The 21,475-nt window shown below is 46.0% G+C and overlaps 1 long non-coding RNA gene across 8 annotated transcripts in view; it reads right to left on the bottom strand.

Annotated features, from left to right (window-relative positions):
- The window catches only part of LOC103222771 (uncharacterized), a 132,947-nt gene extending 113,165 nt beyond the window's left edge, over positions 1-19,782 (bottom strand). For all 8 annotated transcript variants that reach the window (XR_012089345.1, XR_012089348.1, XR_005234843.2 and 5 more), the window contains exons 1-4: positions 19,620-19,782; positions 5,810-5,974; positions 3,691-3,866; positions 2,454-2,636 (exon numbers count right to left, since the gene is read on the bottom strand). This is a non-coding gene — a long non-coding RNA (uncharacterized lncRNA). The remainder of the gene's footprint in view (positions 1-2,453; positions 2,637-3,690; positions 3,867-5,809; positions 5,975-19,619) is intronic.
- Between the last annotated feature and the right edge of the window lie 1,693 nt (positions 19,783-21,475).

Raw genomic sequence — 21,475 nt, 5'->3', positions numbered from 1 at the left:
TGCAGACGTAATGAGAACTCTTTTCTTCTGGAAAAGATTAAAGACATAAAATCCTGGCTTGGGGAAAAAAAGACTCTTTGTCCTGCCGGAAAAAAGTGACCAGATGTCTTGATTTAGACAGAAAATGGCCTGATGTTTTAGGACCGATCCCCCATCTGTGAGGCTTTTTTTTTTTTCTTTTGCTTATTTTCCTGTTTCCTGGGTTTATGAGGCACCACCAAAAATCTGAACTTTCCTTGGAGCTGCCTTCCTCCCCTGGAAAGCAGTGGGCCCACACAGAGACAGGAGCAATGGGGCTCAGGGCACACTGGACCTTCCCAAGTGTGAAGAGGTGGCCCGGGGAGTGTGCACTGAGAGGCTTCCTCAGCCCCCATCAGATCACAGGGGTGGCACTGGCTGCTTGCTGAGAGCAAGTGGGACCTAGACCTAGCCACCGGGTGAGGACCATGGAAACACTTCTGATTTTCCTTCCATGAGTACCCACCAAGGGGACACCACGAACCATGGCATAGCGATCAGAAGAAAACTCCAAAGCTTTGGGACAGCTATCCAGGAAGACGGGCGTTTGTACGTTTCCCACTGCTACACAGGAAAGCATAGCATTGGATGTCTTTTCTCTTCTAAATTGAGTGGCCTCTGTGGGAGTGGGGTGAAGCTTGGCCAGAGTTGGACAAGTGTGAATCTGCCTCTAACTAACCAGCCATGTGGCCTGGAGCAAAGTAATGTCCCTTCTTCAGGCCTCTTCCTACACCTGTGAACTTAGAGGGCTGGCTGGAAGATTGGCCCTAAAGTCCTGACAACCAGGACTACAACCACTGTGGTTGACACTGGCTCTCATGATCGTGCACAGAGCCCGGCACACAGCAGGACTGCAATCAAAATCGTGGAATGAAATCCTGAATGCCTCCAGGAATGAAAGCGCCTCTGAAGGTCCCATTTGGCCCTCAATTTTGTGATCCTTACCAGATTTTTTTTTAATCATTCAGCCTGCAAAATTTTCACTGAGCCCAGCCCTCAGTGACTTTGCTTACTGAGCAATGAATCCATGAGATTTGCCTAAAAGCTAAAACCTCTGTGGGAATTCCCATAGGAAACCAAGAAAAAGTAAGGCAAAGGGAGAGATTAATCATGTTGAACAGCCTCTAATTTCTAGGCTCCAGGTAGCTGTGGGATGCTCTACATTTGAAAATATAATCTGAAACTCACTATTGCCAATTATCAGCTTTTTGCCTTTAGACAAGTTGCTTGAAACCTCTGAGATTCTGCTTAAACCCATCTGGAAGGTTGGATAACAATTGCATTGATCACACACACACACACACACACAGTTGTTTTGATGATTAAACGGGAAAATATTTGTGAAAACATGCAATCATATGCCAGGCTTTGCTATTGTATAAGCCCGTGTTATCGCTAGGACCAGTGTAAGTGGAGGGATGCTAAAGGCACTGACTGGTGCCACTTTAAAATCCAGCGAGACAGGCATCTTCAGAGCATGCCACTCAGTGCTGCCACTTTGGTGTTTTGAACATCAAACAAATCTTCTGGAATAACATTTTGATGTTTTTAGTATACACAAGTGAAGAACATGTGGATTCACTTTCACTGCATATATACACCAGGACTGCAGAGGAACATCCTGGGGAAGGAGTGTGAGATTTGGTAGAACCCCAAGGTTTTCAAAACAAATCCAATAATTCAAGGAAAAGGAAAACTAATATTTAACGAGTGCATGATATTGGCCAGATGCTTTATACATATACATATTATCTTATCTAATCATCACAATAACCCCATGAGACATGGACAGCGTTTACAGACAAAGCAACTGAAGTTCAGAGAGGTGGAGTTTTTGCACATAGTCACAGGGAGGGCCAAAGCGAGGACTTGAACCCAAGTCTCACAGAAGCTAACGCCTCTGAATTCTCCTGTGCTCAGCACTGCACGGGGTTCCTGACTCTTGGGGTACAAAAATGTTACCTTCCCTTGGAAAACATGAACTCTCCGCCTGTGCTTCCTGGATCTTAAAAGATCTGGACATCGATATGTTTTCTTAGTCCCTGCTGAGAATGATCCATAAAACGGCCTCACTTTGAGAATCAATGCCAATGACCACCGCATTAATACTGAGACAGAAATGCATTTCCAAGTGCATTTGCTTGCTTATTTAGTAAATATTTATGTGTCTTGGACACTTGGCCACATCTCAGCCACATCATGAAACACCATATTTGGGAGCTTTATATTGGAGCAGAAGATCTTTGATAAACACTGTGGAAATCATCGTGTAATTCACTAGGACTTCCCGGCTTTGCTGGAAGCATCTGGTGAATTCTCCCACTGCATTCCCAACAGGGCACTAGCTCACTGCCTTCCCATAGGAGAGAGAGAGAGAGCACTCAGTCTCTTCTCTAGCCTTCCAGAGTCTTTCCAGCAAAATGGACCCCACTCACCTGTCAAGGAAACTTGATGAGGCCCTCGGTGGGGAAGGGCCTGGCAGAGCCTTCCATCAGGCCTAATGATGTGCTGGCCAGCACAAAGGGAATGAGAGGCACCAAAGGGAATGGCCTCCTGCTCTCTGATGATCCCAGGTCATCACGACACCACAGGTCCACAGCCAGAGCTGGATGCACAATCTGTGTACAGGGCATTGGGGAAGATGAAAGTGAATGGACACTCCAGGTGACTGTGTCCATCCATCCCCGATGGGCTTTTCCACCACCCGCTACGGACAAAGACAAGCATGGGCTTGTTGGTGGACACAGCTTCAATTGATGGTGCATGCCAGGACCACAGTGCATGGTGCTTGATTGACCCTCTTATGCCATTGTAACCTCTCTGCTATCTGACACACACAAGTCTCAGAGATGCTTGATTACAAGAACTCACTATTAATCAGGCCAAAGATGCATTTCTGATCTCATAAGTGAAAAAAACCTCAAAGGGGAAGGTTTTCTAAAGTTGACATTTCACTGTATTGCTTTGCAGAAAACACATTTATATTTAATAGCATTTTACAGCTTATAAGGTACTTTTATTTTTATTAGCCTCATGTACCATTATCACAACTCCTAAGGTAGTAGTTATCGTTATTCTCACTTGAAAGGTGTGAAAACTGGCTCTAAGAGAGGTTAAGATATTTGCCAGTGGTTGTCCACTTTGGTGCTAAGGTTGAAACTTAAACATAAATCTTCTGGCCAAAAAGTCTGCAATTTTTCTACACCACCTCTAGATCTCTTTTGACATTTTACTCATCCTATAGCCATTGGCTTCTTGTAGATAGGAATTACATCCTTTCTACTTGTTACAGAGCCCAGTATTAATGCAAAACACAAAACACAATATTTTCATACTGAGCTGGTAGTGAAGACTTTTACAAAATAATTGAGTAGATGAAATTAAATACTATTAAGGACCATCATGTTATTTCTGTTATTACCCTCCCATAATCTGCCTATGTCACTGTAATCATCATGAGAACATGTTTTCCTTGTTTCCATATTACAGGTGTACATGTGCTATTTTTATTGGCCACATAATACTTCATTATATTCATGAACCATAACTTCAACCCATTTCTCCATTTGGTCCTTTCAAGTTATTTTTCCATTTTTTCCTTAAAATAAAGTTGTAATGTATCTGATTTAGGAAACCCAAAGCTCAGGAAGTTCAGAATACCCTGGGTATTACCTGTTGTGCCTCTTCTGACATCCCCAGTTGGCCAGACAGGTGGAATTCTGGTGTGAACCTGAGCTACTTGTTAAAAATTAAAACTTCTGAAGCTCGGGTCAACTGAATCAGAACCCCTCTGGGAGTCGGAGTCAGGAATCTCCATTTTCACAAGCTTCGCAGTGACTTCACACACCCTAAGGTTTGAAAACCACTAGTTATTTACGTGAACTTAAATAGAGCTGGCTTCTGCAGCCAATTTCCTGCCTTTAATTTGACCACCTGCATCTAGTTTGTGTCTCTAAAGTCTCCACACCATTACATAGCACCTCTCATATTCTTGTCCTAAGAACACAAGGACAGGGCTGGAGGGCTCTGAGTCCTCAAGGAGTCGAGGGTCAGGCTTCATCTCAGCCAGAAGAGGAGGCTGTCTTTCAGTCCCTCACATCCGATTCAGTAACTGGCTGGTGGGGGAAGGCTTCTGTGTGAAAATATCCTTGGTAATTTCTCCAACAATTAATTACCCAACTGCTGCATAAACTCTAGTATCAACACTCAAGACCACCCAACAGAAAGCGTCAGGCACACTTGCTACATCAGCCTGCCATTGTGTGTGTGCGCGCGCGGGTGTCTGTGCATGCGTGTGTTACTAAATAAAAGGGACCACAAAAAAGGGTGTGTGACAGTTTCTCAAAATGACCCCCAGAAGAACCCTACAGAATGTATTTTCCAAAATATCTATTCAACTTGAACCTGGAGAATACCCCTTTTTACAAAAGTCGTGCCCGAAGTGCCTTTTGGCATTCACAGGTGCTGCGTGCGGACAGGCGCTGCGGACAGGCGCTGCGGTGTGGATGCGGAATATGTTCGGGAGCTTTGGCCTTCATTGGTACAGATGGGAACAGCTCTACATGCCCACGGCTGGACTTACTGCTTTGTACCAATAAAGTTCCCAACCCTTGCTTGATGCGTGGAGAGGCAACCTCCACGAGCTAGGATCTCTTCATGGTGATTTCTCTCATGGTCAGCTTGATGCCTGTGGCTGCAGTATCAGAACATTATAAATAAAAGTCTTCAGGTTTTGGAGTCAAATATCCTGGGATCTGAATCACAGTGCAGCAGCTTACCAGCTGTGTGGTCCTGCATGACTCAGTCAACTGACCTCATCCTCAATTTCGCATCCATAAAAGGGGAAACATTGTAGGATGGTGTAGGGATTGAAAATACGAAGAAATGCCTGAAGCCATCCTAGAACCCTCTTAGAAGTGATTAAAAACAAGTATTTTAATGGTCTAATGATCCCATTCAATTCTGCCAATATTTACTGAAGGCTTGTCATCTACCAGGCGTTGTTTCAAGCACTTGGGACAGATGGATCCCCGCCCCGTATGTAACCACCTCATGGCTTTAGAGTGGTTCTGGGACTTTTGGTAAACCAGGACAGGGCAGTAGGTTATTGTCACCATTTTCCACTGGTGTCTGCTGCAAGCCCAATGGAGGTAGAAACCTCAAAGTGCTGACAATTGTCTCCAAGGATTGCCTCAAGGACATTGCTATTGTTTTGTAGTATTTGTGGCACATCCTCAAACTGGCAAAGTACTCAAGAGATGTGCTGGGGCTGGAAGCCTGGGGGGCTGACCTCTAGCCTTGGGTTCCCATGAACACACCGTGGGATCTGGGATCCTCTGCTTCATTTTCCCTGCCAATAAGTTGAGACCAGTGTCATTGCTGAAGGAGCACCAATAAATGAGCCTCTCTCTTCTCCATGAATAAACTGGGAATTAGAGTAAGAAGTGAGAGATGAGAACCCAAACATCAGCTCATTACTGATAAGAGCGTGAGAGGCAGTGAGGGCTGAGCTGGACAGCAGACAGGCCCGCATGGACCCCACAGCCAGTCACTCCTGCCTAGGGAGGCAGGGTAGAGTGGGGGAGAGAAGTGGGGGGTTGGGGTGGGAGAGAATTCCCTGCATGCAGCTCCCGCAGAAGAGTGGATCTCACTGAGCATGCTCAGCCACTCCCCGAAATGCATCCACCCAGCCATTCTCTCCAGCTCCTCCAGAGACCAAAGGGGTGGTAACATGAGGCCAAGTGAGTGCCGAAAGCAAACCTTCGAAAACAGGAAGAGCCAGTGCTCTTACCTCTCTAAAATCTGATCAGACGCTGTACTATTCAGTTGATGGATCAAGTCACCGAGAGGCAGAACAGTCGAGAAGTTCCATGGATCTGAACTGCTGCTTTGTAATAACAGCCAGGGAACCAGGACACATCCCTGGAACATCCAGAGGCCTGATTCTGCCGGAATTCTGAAGACACAGAGAGAAACTGGTTGATGCTTTGAATCCCTTATGTGAAGTCCAAATAAGCCCTAGAAAAGCATTTCTCAACTTGCTACTTGCAACCCATTCGTGGGTTGTGAAATTATAATCAACATTTTCAAATTAAATATAATTGTCTATATTGGAGTACTCGGCTGTACAGGCATTGTTTCATGAAACATCGGGCTCAGTATTATTTACATGGTGATTGGGGTGTGATGGGGTGGGTCAAGATGCTACGCGTACCTCTTACTGGAAATCACAATTAAAAGGCGCTGCCCTTGCAGCAGTAACAGGTTTTTAATCGACTGCAGTGGGAAGGAGAAGTCTGCCTTCGGTGTGAGCGGCACATGCTCAAGTTGGCTGGTTCAGCACCGGTTTGTTCCAACCTCCTCCACCCGGCCTCCCGTCCCACAGAGGTGGGAAGCTGAGCACTGCCTTTCCCACTCACCTCTGCTGCCATGCAGGTGAAATGTGCAAAACTCAAAAAGTTAAGATGCTGATGTGAGGAGCAACAGGCCGCAGCCGTGGGTGGGGATCCGGGCTTCCAGCCAGTGCATGCTGGAGACCCCTGTCCTCTGCGAGGCCGCTTCTGGCGTCCAGTCCTGAGCCTCAGGGACCTCGTGGGGATGGCAGTGGTAGTAGTGTCCTGAGGACGTCTGTCCCCTGCTGTAGCTAAGCTCAGTTCCTGGCTGTGTTTCGCCTGTTATTTCGGGCCCTGTCGCCTCCAGGCCTGGTTCCTGCCCCACTGGAGAGTAAGTGCGGCACACGGCGGCCTTTCATAAAGCTGCTCGCGTTCTGTCCGTCTGCCTCTGCGTCCCACGCTGCGTCCTGCCAGGCCTGGCCCTCACATCCAGGGCCCCCTGTTTTCCTCTTTGCCATAGGGCTCCCTTTAGTGGCAGGCAGCCCCCTGGTGTCGCAGGGTTTTTCCCTGCAGCCCCTCAGCTACTTCAGGATCTGCTGCTTCTCTCTCCTCTTTTATCCAAATCAGTTGGTCCTGTGGCTCCAGCATTCAGGACCCTATTTCAGCAACAGCTACCCCAGTGAACTGCTAACATTATCCTAAGTGAAATGGCTCAGAAAAACTGAAAGCCAAGAACTGCATGTTCTCACTTGTAAGTGGAAGCTAAACAACGGGTGCTCACGGACATAGAGAGGAGTAATAGACATTGAGGGCAGGAGGGGTTAGGGATGAAATATTAGCTACCGGGTACAATGAACACTAAGTGGGTGGTGAGTTCACTAAAAGCCTAGACTATACCACTACACAGTATATCCTTTTTTTTTTTTTCCCGAGACAAAGTCTCACTCTGTCACCAGGCTGGACTGCAGTGGCACAATCTCGGCTCACAGCAACCTCAGCCTCCCAGGTTCAAAGATTCTCCTGCCTCAGCCTCCCCAGTACCTGGGTTACAGGTGCCCACCACCACACATGGCCAATTTTTTGTATTTTTAGTAGAGGCAGGGTTTCACCATGTTGGCTGGGCTGGTCTTGAACTCCTGACCTCAGGAGATCCACCCACCTTAGCCTCCCAAAGTGCTGGGATTTCAGGCATGAGCCACCACACCTGGCCCAGTATATCCATTTAACACAGCTGCACTTGTATCCCTAAATCCATAACAATAAAAATAAAAATTTTAAAAGCAGAGGGGAAGCAAAAGTTTGTATAAAAAAAGATGCGAGACAAATATTTTTTAGAAAAACTAAATTAAAATGTATATCGAAAAATAAAATAAACTGTTTAAGAAAGGTGCCAACGGTTTGACGCTTCACCCTGTCCAGTGGAGCCCATGATCCAAGAGGTAGCCTTCAATGCCTTCAACCCATAACATTCAAATTGAAGATTTCAGTTGTTGGGGTCCTGCCTTGAGTGAAATCCTTTTATTCTCCCATGTGATTTAAAAGACCACTGCATAAAACAATACAGACTGATCACATTCTGGGGTCCTGCCTTGAGTGAAATCCTTTTATTCTCCCATGTGATTTAAAAGACGACTGCATAAAACAATACAGACTGATCACATTCTGGGGTCCTGCCTTGAGTGAAATCCTTTTATTCTCCCATGTGATTTAAAAGACGACTGCATAAAACAATACAGACTGATCACATTCTGATGGCTCCCAGCAGGGAAGCCCTAGCCTTCCCTCCCCTCTCCACCCAGAGCAGCTCCACTTTCACCTACTCTATCTAGCAGAGCTCCACCCAAGTCTGTATTTCAAAAAAAGGAATGAAAAAGTCCCAAGGCCATGGTATTAACAGGAAGGATTCTAAAAAGCACAACCCCTTTTCAGGATGCCGTGCCTAATCCCTAGAACCCGTGAGTGTGGCAAAATATCACACCATGATTAGGTTCTACTCTATGGCACAGTTGGCCTTTGGACTGGGAGATTGTCCAGTGGGTCTGACCTAATTGCAGGAGCCCTTAAAAGCAAAGTGCTTTCCCTGGCTGCTGGCAGAAGAAGAAAGCAGAGAGACTCGGAGCAGAGCTCAACATAAGCCATCGCCGCTTTGGAGAATGAAGGAGACTCATGCTCACTGAGCACCAAAGATGTGCGAGGCATCCCGCACAGCCCCATGAAGCATGCTCATCCACTCCCATTTCACCAACAAAGGAAGGGAATCCAACTGAGATCAATAATTTTTCCCCAAGTTGAATAAGGTAACTAGGATCCCCCAAGATCTGGCTTTTCTCTCATAACTAAATAAGAAGATAACCAGCACATTAATAGGCTTATAAAAGGCCCAATAAACAGTTCACAGAAACAGAAATATAAGTGGCCAAAAATGTTTGAAAATATGCTCAACCTAATTCAAAAATAAATATATGCAGTGTAAGTGAAATATTATCTATTAGTCCATTGATATAAATTTAAAATATTAATAATACCAAGTATCAGTGAGGGTAAAAATATAGGCACTCTCATATATTATTAACAGAAATGTAACATGGAGCATCCTCTTGGGAAACCAATAGGCAAAACTTATAAAAATTCTACATACATATAGCTTTTGACTCAAAACTTCTCAGCGAGGAATTTACCCTACAGACAAAACACTCACAAAAGTATGCCAGTGCATCTACATGATGGTCACTTCAGTATTATTTGTAATCATAAAAATACAAAAAACATAAGAGAATAGGTATTAAGTATTCTTACCACAAAAATAAGTATATGAGGTAATGCATATGTTAATTAGCTGATTTAGCCATTTCATAATATATACATATTTCAAAACAATATGAGCACAATAAATATATGCAATTTTTTAATTTGTTAATTTAAGAAAATTTAAGGCAGAAAACAGCAATCTACAGGCACATGGAAAACTATGATTGACCCATATGATACAATATCTACATAAAGGCTAAAAAGAATCAGAATGTGATCAGTCTGTATTGTTTTATGCAGTTGTCTTTTAAATCACATAGGAGAATAAAAGGAGTTCAAAAGAAATGTACATTTATACTTTCCTTCCATATTTACCTATGTAGTTACCTTTATCCGGTTCTGTGCTCTTTATTTCTTAATATGGATTTCTTCAAGTTACTAACTAACGACCTTTTACTTCAGCCTGTATATTATATTCTGTAGGGCAAATTGGCTGGCAAGAAATTATCTCAGTTTTTGTCTGTCTGGAAATGCCTTAATTACTTCTTTAATTTTCACTAATTGTTTTGCTGGATGTAGAATTCTTGGTTGACGGTGTTTTCTTTTGGTGCTTCAACTATGTAATCCAGCTGTTGTCTGGCCTCCATGGGTTCTGATGAAAATATTTCTTACGTATGTCTTGTATGCAATGAGTCACTTCTCTCTTACTGCTTTCAACAGTTTTATTATAGCATGCCTCGGTGTGGGATTTCATCTTTTTTGGGGGGGCTGGGAGGTGCGGAGACAAAGTCTTATGGTCTTTGTTGTCCAGACTGGAATGCAGTGGCACAAACATGGCCCACTGCAGCCTAGAATTCGTGGGCTCAAGCAATCCTCCTACCTCAGCCTCCTGAATAGCTGGAACTAGAGGCACACACCACCACTCCTGGCTAATTTTTGTATTTTTAGTAGAGATGTGGTTTCACCATGTTGCCCAGGTTGGTCTCAAACTCCTCAGCTCAAGGGATCCACCTGCCTCAGCCACCCAAAGTGCTGGGATTATAGGTGTGAGCCACCACACCCAGCCTGAGTTTATCTTATTTTGAGTTTATTGAGCTTCTTGGATGTTAAATTAACGGTTTTTTAATCAAATTGGGGTTTGGGGCCATTATTTCCTCCAATATTTTTCTGCCCTTCCTGTGTCTCTCTTCATTCTGGGATTGTATTGTGTTTATGTTGGTCCCACTTGGTGGTGTTCAACAGGTGTCTTAGTCTCTGTTCATTTTCCTTCATTGTTTTTCTTTCTGCTCTTCAGACTGAATAATAACTATTGACCTACCTTTACGTTCACTAATTATTCCTTCTGCTTACTCAAATCTTCTTTTGAAACTTTCTGGTAAATGTGCCATTTCAAATTATTGTACTTTTTAACTCCAGAATTTCTATTTGTTTCCTTTCTATAATTTCTACCTCTTTGTTGACATTGTCTCTGGTGAGAGATCCTCTTGGTTTCCTTTATTTATTTGTGTATAGTTTTCTTTAGCTCTTTGTGTATATTTAAAACAATTGATTTAAAGTCTTCATCTACTAAGTCCAACATCAGGGCTTCCTCAGAGACAGTTCCTATTAATTGCTATTGTCCCCTTTCTATAAAGCTATATTTCATGTTTTTTGCATATGTCATAATTTTTGTTGAAAACTAGACATTTTAAATAATATTGCAAGGGCTTTAAAGTCTAGTTTGGTGAAACAGAACACTCACACAAGTCAGGCGAAGCAGATTTTATTACTCACACATAGGCAGCAAGGATAAACAGAAGCTTAGGATTTATGGTGAACCAGTCCCCCAAGGCTCAGGAAAGCTGCCCAGGGCAGATGGAGTCTCATCTGTGCTTGCCCCATGTGAAATCCCAGCTGAGGGACCCTGAGAGCACTCTGCTCTGCATTTTATACCCTGGATGTCACTTTGTTTGCTGAGCTCAAGCACTGCAGAACATCCTGTTCTGGGAGGAATAAGGACGCAGCTGTGGTTGTTCCAGATATTTTCTCCTTATCTCTGGATGTTGTATCCTTGGTACATTCTGCCCAAGAATTACAAGAAGAGTAGGGAAGAGCTGGATTGGCCAAGGGCATCCAGGGATCTGTCCTCTTGCCAATATAATATGGAAACTCTGAAAATCAGATTCCTCCCACACCTCACTCCCTAGAGTATTTCACTGTTGTTATTCATTGCTGTTATGTGTTGCTTGTTTGGCTGGTGATTTTTCTGAACTAAACTCTGTAAATTCCATGTCCTTTGTTGTCGTGGCCACTAAAAATCTCTGTTTGGTTAGCTTTGTGGTCAGCTAATGATTAGAAAGAGGCCATCTTTAAGTGCCTGGAACCAACAAGTCTCCCAGTCTTCGCTCGGTGTGACTCAGCCAGGCTGTTTACAGCTCTGCCTTATCATTCACTTCCCACTTGTGCAGACTCTCAAGACTAGTCAAAGATGAGAGCTCATGGCCTTATCAAGTCTTTTCTGAGAATGTGCTCAGCCCTGGGCATGAATATAGCTCTCTAGAGACCTAGGAATACGTTGAAGCTTTTCAAAGTCTGTATGGACATCTCACTTCCCAGATTTCTTTTGAAGCTTTTGGGTCAGCCTTTTATTTGCCCCAGCTGTTATCCAGTGAACTGTTATCCAGGTCGCTGAGATGTTCAATAATTGCCTCTGATTTTTTTTTTTTCTTTCTTTTTTTTTTTTTTTTTTTTTTTTTTTTTTTTTTTTTTGACAAACAGCCCTGGAGAAAAGTCTGTTTACACTTGGAAAGCTTCAAGTCAACTCAAATAAAGACAGCCTTGAGAATGAGATCTTGCAGGGAACCAACAGAAAGGTCAAATGCTGACACTTCTCTGGAAATAGGCCTTTGAAGGAGCTCCATTCCTATTCTGCCCCCCTCCGTGGCTGCTGGTTTTCTCTGTAATGGAAGGCTGCATGTCTTCAGAACTACCATGGAGACCAGGGGGTAACGGTGTATATGGAAAGAGGGCAAATTAAAACATCATAGAGCTCATTGCATTTATGAAGATTCAGACATTTTTCTTGAGCAAACACTTCTTGAGTTGCTGCAAGCCTTTGGTTAATTTCCAGAGTTCTGAAAAGTTGATTCTGACAGTTTTTGCTGCTGTTCTCATTGCTTGTACGGAGGAGGGAATTTTTGGAGATCCTTACTCCCTCATTTTCACGGATGTCACTCTCTTATTTTATTTAATTTTAAATTAATTTAGATTTAAATAGCCACATGTGATTAGAGGCTACTGTATTGGACAGTGCAAGTCTATAAAATTCAATATGAAGTCAACCAGCCCATTAAAAGTTAACTCCAATATAGAGATATACAAATACAGTAAACTCAAAATCACGGTGGAGGAGGCAGGCCATGCATTATATCCATTCTGCAGTTGAGGAAACTGAGTTGAGAGCCAAGATGTGGAAAAGAGAGGCTGAGAATAACCTCCAGCTGTCGAGGAGGCCTGGGCACAGCTGCTGATGGGGTATGGGTGTCCTCAGCCACTGCCCCCACAAGAAACCTGGGGGCAGATGACACAGCTGCTCTCCAGCAGTCAAGTGGAAGAAGCTGAGGTCTCATCACTGCCATGTGCAGGGAAGCTCCAGCTTCTCTCTAATCCTCTTTTTTTCTTTTTCTTTTCTTTTTTTTTTTTTTTTTTTTTTTTTTTGAGACGGAGTTTCGCTCTTTGTTGCCCAGGCTGGAGTGCAGCGGTGCAATCTCAGCTCACTGCAGCCTCTGCCTCCCAGGTTCAAGTGATTCTCCCGTCTCAGCCTCCCGAGTAGCTGGGATTATAGGCACCCACCACCAGGCTCAGCTAATTTTTGTATTTTAATGGAGATGGGGTTTCACCATGTTGGCCAGGCTGGTCTCAAACTCCTGACCTCAGGTGATCCGCCCATCTAGGCCTCCCAAAGTGCTGGGATTACAGGTGTGAGCCACCACACCTAGCCTCTTTAATCATCTTATTAGTCATTCTATGGGTAACCAGGAAGCCAAATAAAATGGAAATCTGCTGAATTTAAAACATTCTGATGCCCTTATTTTTTTCCAATTCAATAAATTAAAAATATACAGTTCAGTTTCAAACTGATTCATGGGAGTTTAGGATTAAAGATTTTGCTCTCCTGGTTGGTTGGGTTTTCCTTGTTTCCTTTTTCTTTTAATCTTCTTTTGATCTTACACTCCCACTTATGGTTGCGTAAACAATGGATGTTCAATTTCTGCACTCAGCACGTGAGTGCAGCTCCCTCTAGTATCAGCTCATGGCTCTCTCCACTTCCAGTCCCTGGGAGACACGCATTTGCCAGACTCCATCACGTTGTCCCAGGCAGGAGTGCCACGGGGCACCCAGAGTTCCCAGGCACTAGCTAGTGGCAAATCACACCAAGCATTTGTGGCATTTGTTTCAGGAGGGCACACTGCAGCAGGATGAGGTAGGAAGCCTGTCCCAAGGTGTCCACTAAGTTAGACAATCCAGGGAAACCTTGGTTTACTAATCCAGATTTCAACCTGCCAAACCAGCTCCAGGGCAAGACTACCAAATTCGCTTTGTATCATCTTTTAAGAGACTCGGTGCAAAGTAAATAGGTGATGATGTGCTCATACAGAGAAACCCCATCCTAATTCCCAAAGACACCTTCCCCAGGGAGCCTTCCCTGACTCCTGGGCTAAACTGAGAATGCCGCCTCTGTGCCTCCCTGTCCCTGAGCATAAACAGCAGGGCACTCCACATGCTATTCGGAAATTACATGTTGCCATGTTGCCCTCCCCAGTCAGACAGCGAGATTCCTGGCGACAGAAGTCTTGTCTTCATTACCCTAGCACCAGCACCAGCAAGGGGCCTTAGATGTTCCCTGTGTGCAATGATCTGTGTGTATATCCTATGTATAGATGTCCCGGGCTCAGTACACAGTTGTTGAACTCAACCCAGGATGGCTATGCCAGGACAGAGAATGTGGCTTTTAAGGGACCCTAACAGCCAATTCGAAAAAACAAAAACAAAAACAAAAAAAAACTTGATCCTTGATTTAATCATGGGATTTCTACTAATATATCACACATTTGGGGTTTTTCAAGTCTTTCTTCTTCGTCTTACCACTGATCACGTCATTCCCCTGTGCCAGGCATAGCACATCCATGTGTGTTGGATGGACACATGTTGATTAGGACATTGACGGACTTGCTGTCTCTGATGCCCCTGGCAGGGAAACGCCAGATGGCAGGGCCTCAGATATCAATGGCTTACATGGGACCTCCTTACTTTGGTTCCTTCTCCCAGGGAAACAGTTGCAGCCATAACAGAAGTGCACATATTCAAAGTCTGCTCATGCTGTATGCCATGTGGTCAGGAGGGGCAGTCATCTCCCAGGGCAAGAGGGCATTCCCAGCCTCCCCCTGGGCACATCTTCCCTGCTGTTGGGCAAAACCACCAGCCAAGATAAAGCTCACGTTATTGGTGGACTTGATTTTTATGTCATCTTTATCCATCATTTACGTACTTGTTTAACATATAAAATATGTTTACATATTTAACAAGTGTCTTGAGCACTCGCTGTGTGCCAGGTGCTGTGCTGAGCACCACTGGGTACAAAGATGAACTAAAATGTGGGTGCTCCCCAAGGCACCTGAGGCCAAGCATGCATAAAGGAAATGGACAAAACCATGGGGTTGAGATGAGAAAATATTAGAAGGAGGAGGGAGAGGAGGAGAAGAAGGTGGGCGAGGACAGTCCCTTGAGACAGATGTCTAGGTGGGAGGAGGATGATGGATCTGAGAAGGAACAACACAGGGATGGAAGGAAACAGAGAACGCCACTGCCAGAGTCTGCTGGGGCCCGACTTCATGGATTCACCCAAAACCATGCAGGCCTTTTACCAAGCACAGGGACACAAGGGATGCCACGCAGGGCCTGAATTCCAAAGGCTTGGGCCCAGTGAGGAGCCTGAGCTTCTCAGTGTGAGGAGGACGTGCCAGGCCAGCTGGGAAGCCCTGTGGAAAGCAAATCCATGTGTGGACTGGCCCAGGCTGTGTGCCTCACAGAGGTTAACAAAGTCCTCCCATCACCAGGTGGCCTGAGCTGGCTCACTTGGAACTTGTTTGTAATAATTTTGACTAAGTTAGTTACTTAGTAAGGCTGTTCACCCTATATTGACCGAAGCATAGACTCTTTTGACAATGGCCCAATTTTGATACTTGTTACTCCTGACTGCAAGGTATGGATCACAACGGACAACATCCTCAGCACCCTACAATGTACTGGCCACACTGTTCCCCCAACAACTCTTCAACACCACACCTCCAAAAAAAGTTCAGCCCTTCCATCCAAATAAAGAAAATGTATGGCTCGTTGGGCACAGTGGCTCATGCCTATAATGCCAGCAATTTGGGAGGCTGAGGCAGAGGATCGCTTCAGCCCACAAGTTCAAGACCAACCTGGGCAACATAGTGAGACCCCATCTCTACAAAAATTTAAAAATTAGCTGGATGTGGTTGTGTGTGCCTGTGGTCTCAGCTACTTGGAAGGCTGAGGTAGGAGGATCGCTTGAGCCCAGGAGGTAAAGGCTGCAGCGAGCTATGATCACGCCACTGCATTCCACCCTAGGTGACAGAGTGAGTCCCCGTCTCTCAAAAAAAAAAGTCTACATCGAGATTCACCAATGCACATCACTCCTATGGGGCCGTCCGTCTCCTGGTACCCGGATCAGGATGGCAGCACTGTTCTTCAAAGCTCATTCCATCCTAAGAGGTCACCATGGTTTCCTGCCTCCGTCCGATCTCAGATTTGCCATACCACTCCGATCCTTTCTGGGACTGAGTTTTCTGCCTGGGTGATGTAGTCCAATTAAAAGTGAAAGAAGGAATGAGACCAGTGAGATCTAACCAAAGAGAACCAAAACCAGCAAAAGCATTCCGGGGAGAACAGGCAATCCTCCTCCAACTTTACCCAGTGTTTTTGAGCCTTGCATTTCTCCATTCAAAAGCTATTTTAAAATTTTTGAATTGGTCCTAAACAATGGTTGAGGATTTTAAAATATGACTATCTATCCTGTTTAAACTCCTTCAGTGGAAATAACTGAAAACACTACCTTGTTTCTTCCTTCTGGGATTTCAATGTTTAAAACACATCATGTGTTTTCATTCTCATACAAAACTCTTTGTAAGAGTTTTCTTTACATAGTGATAACATTTTTAAAAAATTTAACTCCATTAAGACCAAATAATGCTAGCAATGCAAAAAGATCAGGAAAAGACCAGTGGGTTCGACTGGGGGTTAGAATCGGGGTTTGTCTGTATTACTGAAGGGAAAACTATGTCACACACGCACAGAATTGAACCTAACCAGGTCACGTTCCCCTGAAGGCCAGCAAACTGTGAATCATTCTAAAACCCTTCCATATCTGGAGTGCTCACTGAACCAGATTCCTAAAGGCAAGCAAACAAAAAGCTGTTCTTTTGCAAGCTTTTGCTGGATGCCCAAATGTGTCAGAAGAAGAACAAGTATCTACTAGCAGGTTGGCATTAAGAAAAAAGTCAGTATTAGAGAGGAGGGAAAAAATTTCAGGGAGGCTATGTCACTGGAGTTCTACAGCAGCTCAAAAGCTCAGAGTAACAAACGCCTGGCCACCAGGTGACTCACGCCCCTTGCTGCCAGGCACATGGAAGGGTCGAGTGGGGAGGCACTCGCGTGCGCTGTGACAACCTCTGAGCGGCTGGAGGTGCAGTCAGGCCAGTAAGTGCCCCCGGCTGGGCCGGGAAGACCGGCCTGCGCTCTGATCCTGCCCCTCTGGTATCGTTCAACCCAGTCAAGCCTGTTCAACAATTTCTTCTCTAAAACAGGCTCTTTGATGCAGCCTCATTTTGTGTTCAGTGACATGAAAGAGATACTGACGCTGATTATCAAAGGCATGCCTCCCGACCACAAGCAGCTAATGCCCGCGGGAGGTAACATTATCTCTTCCTCCAACTTCTGCATCCTCCCGCTGGGAAGGGCTCAGTGGCCGCAGAGAACATCTTTTTTTCCCTACTAATTTCACATCGGATATTAATCCGAGTGGGAGGAACATGGATTAATACCTTAAGCTTGTAGGTCACACTCAGGTGAACATGCTCCATGGATCTAAATGCCACGGAGGCAGAGAAAGCTGCTTCCTGGGGCTCCTGAGGAAAGAGCCTCCCCTGAGAATCCCCTGGGCCATCGCCACCCCTGGCCCACCCTCTAGAGGCCCATTACGCCATCCCATAGAAATCTGTGTTAATAACATCTTCAGAATAAAAGATAGAGTACCTTCCTATCCTGGGATAATTCTTTTCCATTCTAAGCATTCAAGATAAAATGTCCAACAATCAAGGTGTCAAATAAACCCACATGTTTATAGTGGAATTGCATACAATTTAAAAGGATATTTCATGATGGGCAAAATGTTCATGACATATCAAAAAGAAAAATTTTTTGATTACAAAACATTATGTACAGCATGACTTCCATTTTGGAAAAATAAAATAAACTGAGTCGAGCATGTGTGTTTGTGTTTGCATAGAGAAAAGTCTGGATGAGGCCCACCATGCCAGCAACAGCGGCCATCTCAGAGTAATGCGACTGCACGCGGCTTGCCTTTATTCTTTCTTTGCTAAAATATATTTTCTAATTTTTCCACAAAGTATATTATTTCCTTAAATTAGAGGAGTTTGGAATTTGGTCAGATGATGCACAGTCAGGAAAAGGAAGTTGTCCTTTCAAAGAAACAGTTCATGTGTGTGGAGAAAACACAGCCATACCCAAAGGGCAATGTTTTTTTTCCGCCACAGCCTCATTCTTTCCCTGAGACTGGAGTACAGTGGCGTGATCTTGGCTCACTGCAACCTCCGCTTCCCGGGCTCAAGCGATTCTCCTGCCTCGGCCTCTCCAGTAGCTGGGACTACAGGCATGTGCCACCACGCTGGGCTAATTTTTGTATTTTTAGTAGAGATGAGGTTTCACCATGTTGGCCAGGCTGGTCTCAAACTCCTGAGGTCAAGTGATCTGCCTGCCTCGGTCTCGGCCTCCGAAAGTGCTGGGAATACAGGCGTGAGCCACTGCCCCCGGAAAAAGTGCTTATTTTTAATTATGTTTATGTTTTTATTTTAAATAACAGCTAAGCCAATAACATAACGATTTCCTTTGTCCTTGCTAACAAGACCTGCCGATCCACCCATCTCTCCGCACCAGCAGTCTGGAAGAGAAATCTCAAATTAGTTAAGAAAATGAGGTGGCCAAAATTGTTCTTGCTGTCTACCTAACCTCATTCTCCATCAGTCTCTTCATGGAGGAACACGTGAGGACCACACACGTTCTGATTACTCTGATTCTGGGATTAAATGAAAAAAAATGTAGGGAAACTGTAAATCCTAATTCACCATACAAATGTGAGTTTATTATCGTGCTATCATTATCTGTGTGATATCTTGGTTTACCTTTAAGGCAGCCTGAGTTTCAAACCTGCAGTAGAAGGAGTGAAGGCTAAGACGCCCTCCCGCCATGGTCTCTCTGACAACTGCTGGGCTGAGGAGAGTCTCAGACCTCAGGCAATAGACTGAGATCCTAGTCTAATTGCAGAAGGAAGGATGCAGGCAGTGAGAAGCTGAGGGAAGATTTGGAGCAAAGATCGCTGGTGAAAAGGCTCAAGAGTATCTGACCCATTGAAGTCATCATGACAGGGGACGGATGGAAAAGAACAGCTGTAGGATTGTAGGAAAGTCAAAAGTTCTACTAGAATTTCTTGCCGTCTAGAAATGCACACCAACCCACACATGCACGTGCGCACACACACTCCATGTAAACAGTACACACAAGCATGCACGCGGATTTTGTCATGTGCGGGGGCCTATGTGTCCCCTCCCAAATACACACTCCTGGAAGCTCACACTGTTTTCCTAGCTCCACAGCAGGTTAGAAAGTCTGCATGGGTGTCAGCCGGCCCTCCCCGGGCTTCCCGACATTAAAAGTATCAGCAGGTCCATAAACAGGCGAAAACCCTAGAGGCTCGCCTGGACAGCGGGACCTGCTTTTCCCACATCGGGCGCTCACAGATTTACTGCAGCGGGAATGAACGTTGCTCAGAGCATGTTTCTCACCCTCGCTAAACTAATATTTGGTCTCAGTCCCCTGGAACAAAACCCAGCCTCAGTGTCTGCTGAGCAGCCCTGTGCATAACAGAGGAGTCAGGCACGGAATTGGAGCCAAACAGAAAGGAAATGCAGTTCATTTCTCTTTTTCTTGAGTTTTAAAAATAACTCTTTGCCTTCCTAACCCCTGTCAGATCTGACCGAGCATGAGCCCCTCCTCACCTTCCGGAACTTCACCCCCACCCGCACCCTGCACACCCCGCGGCGGCGGTTCAGGCTTCCCCGGACAGGCGGGCCCGGCCCCGGCGCCTTCTCCCCGGCACGAAGTCCAGGGCACTTTTCCCGAGAGACACTGGGAGGGTGCCCGCGTCTGGACGGAGCGGAGACCCACCTCGTGGGCCCAGGACTCTGCAGTCTTCCGCTGAGCTCAGGGCTGGGACACAGACTAGCGGAGCGTCCCCAGGTGCCCCTCACAGCGCCCGGGGCCGGGCTTCCGGAACACGGGGCCGCCACTTCTCAGGCCTGCCGGGCTCCGAGAGCGGCCCCGCGGTCTGCAGGCCCCACCTCCCCCGCAGGGCGGGCGTCTGCTGCCCCCAAGCGGCCGCCAGCGAGGTCCTCGCGGCCCGGGAGCGGCCTTCCTCTGGGGTGTGGATCCGCATCCCCACCCGCGGGCACCGTGGTAAGTGCAGCTAATTCTGAGTCTCCGCGGGCCCTCCGAGGGGCCGGGGTCACCGAACAGACGTCAGGCTGTCACCTACCAGCCATGCACACTCAGCCGTGAGTGCAGCAGCTCCCACTTTCCCTTCTCCTCCTTGAGTTCAGCGCAATGGAAAGAAGAAAAGCGAACCTGCCAAGCGGCCTAGTCCGTGGCGCGCTCGCCCTGCTAGCGGCGGAGGCCTGTTGTGATTCAACTCCCCAGAACCTTCCTTCTGTGATAACACCTCTGCTACCCACTCAGGGGGAGAATGCAAGACACAGGCCCTGATGTGGGGACGCCATTGAAGAAAATAAAGCCCTCCCCAAATAGGGGTAGAGATAACACGCAAGATGCCCACTAAAATTGGAATGCAGAGAACCCACGAGTAATTTTTTTTTTTTTTTTTTTTTTTTTGAAGCGGAGTTTAGCTCTAGTTGCCCAGGCTGGAGTGCAATGGCGCGATCTCAGCTCACTGCAACCTCCGCCTCCTGGGTTCAAGCGATTCTCCTGCCTTAGCCCCTGAGTAACTGGGATTACAGGCGCCCGCCACCGCGCCCAGCTAATTTTTTGTATTTTTAATAGAGATGGGGGTTTCACTGTGTTCACCAGGCTGGTCTCGAACTCCTGACCTCAGGTGATCCACCTGCCTCGGCCTCCCAAAGTGCTGGGATTACAGGCGTGAGCCACCATGACCAGACAGTAATTTCTTAGTATAAGTATTAATATATCTCGAGTGTTGCATAGGACATACTTATCCAAACATTTTTCATTGCATATCTGAAATTCAAGTTTAACTGGGTGTTGTGGGGGGGATGGATTGTTGTTTTGGTGTTTTGTTGTGTTTGTGGGTTTTGGTTTTGTTTCTAACTCCACCAACCGCATCGCCAAATGCCAAGCATCCTATCTGAGCAGGACCAGAGCTCCTGAAGCCCCTTCCCACAGCTGCTGCTCCGCGACACCGTCACAAGTGGGCTAACGTGGAGCAGGCATTTTCCAAGTAGAAGGAAAGCAGTCAGCCGCTGAAGCCGGGGCTGGAGGACGCCTGTGCCTGCTTGGGGCCCTGCAGCCCGCACCTCCTGAGCTCAGTGGGCACCTTAGGACAAGGCACCGCTGGCCCCGGGAGTTGCCTCTTATCTGATCCCGGCCAATATTTTCTCAAAGTCAGACATGAAAAACACTTTTAAGGCCTCAGCATCGCCCAGACATCTGGTATTCATTTTCTTTGGCCTTGATTTGGTCTTAATCGTTTGTAAGGGCCCAGGCATGCACTCCACTATCTGATTTGGGTTCTGCGCCGGCAGCGTTCTGGCCAGGAGAACTAACACCTGCATTTGTGGCAGAGCCGTTTGACACCCACTGCCTCATTTCATCTTCACACATTGGGACACAGCAAGGTACAGAGCAGGACACCCCAGCCCTGGCTGTACCCGGACATTACATGATGGGAGGAGAACTTCCAGAACCCTTCCCCCCAGGCCATGCCCCAGACCAATCACTGCAGAGCCTCTGCGGTGAACCCCCGTCCTGGTTGTCAGAGCTCTCCAGCTGCT

This window comes from Chlorocebus sabaeus, chromosome 18 (genome assembly GCF_047675955.1).
Source record: "Chlorocebus sabaeus isolate Y175 chromosome 18, mChlSab1.0.hap1, whole genome shotgun sequence".
Lineage (NCBI taxonomy): Eukaryota > Metazoa > Chordata > Mammalia > Primates > Cercopithecidae > Chlorocebus > Chlorocebus sabaeus.
Note: the sequence above shows the minus strand (reverse complement) of the source record. Positions and strands in the feature narration are given on the sequence as shown.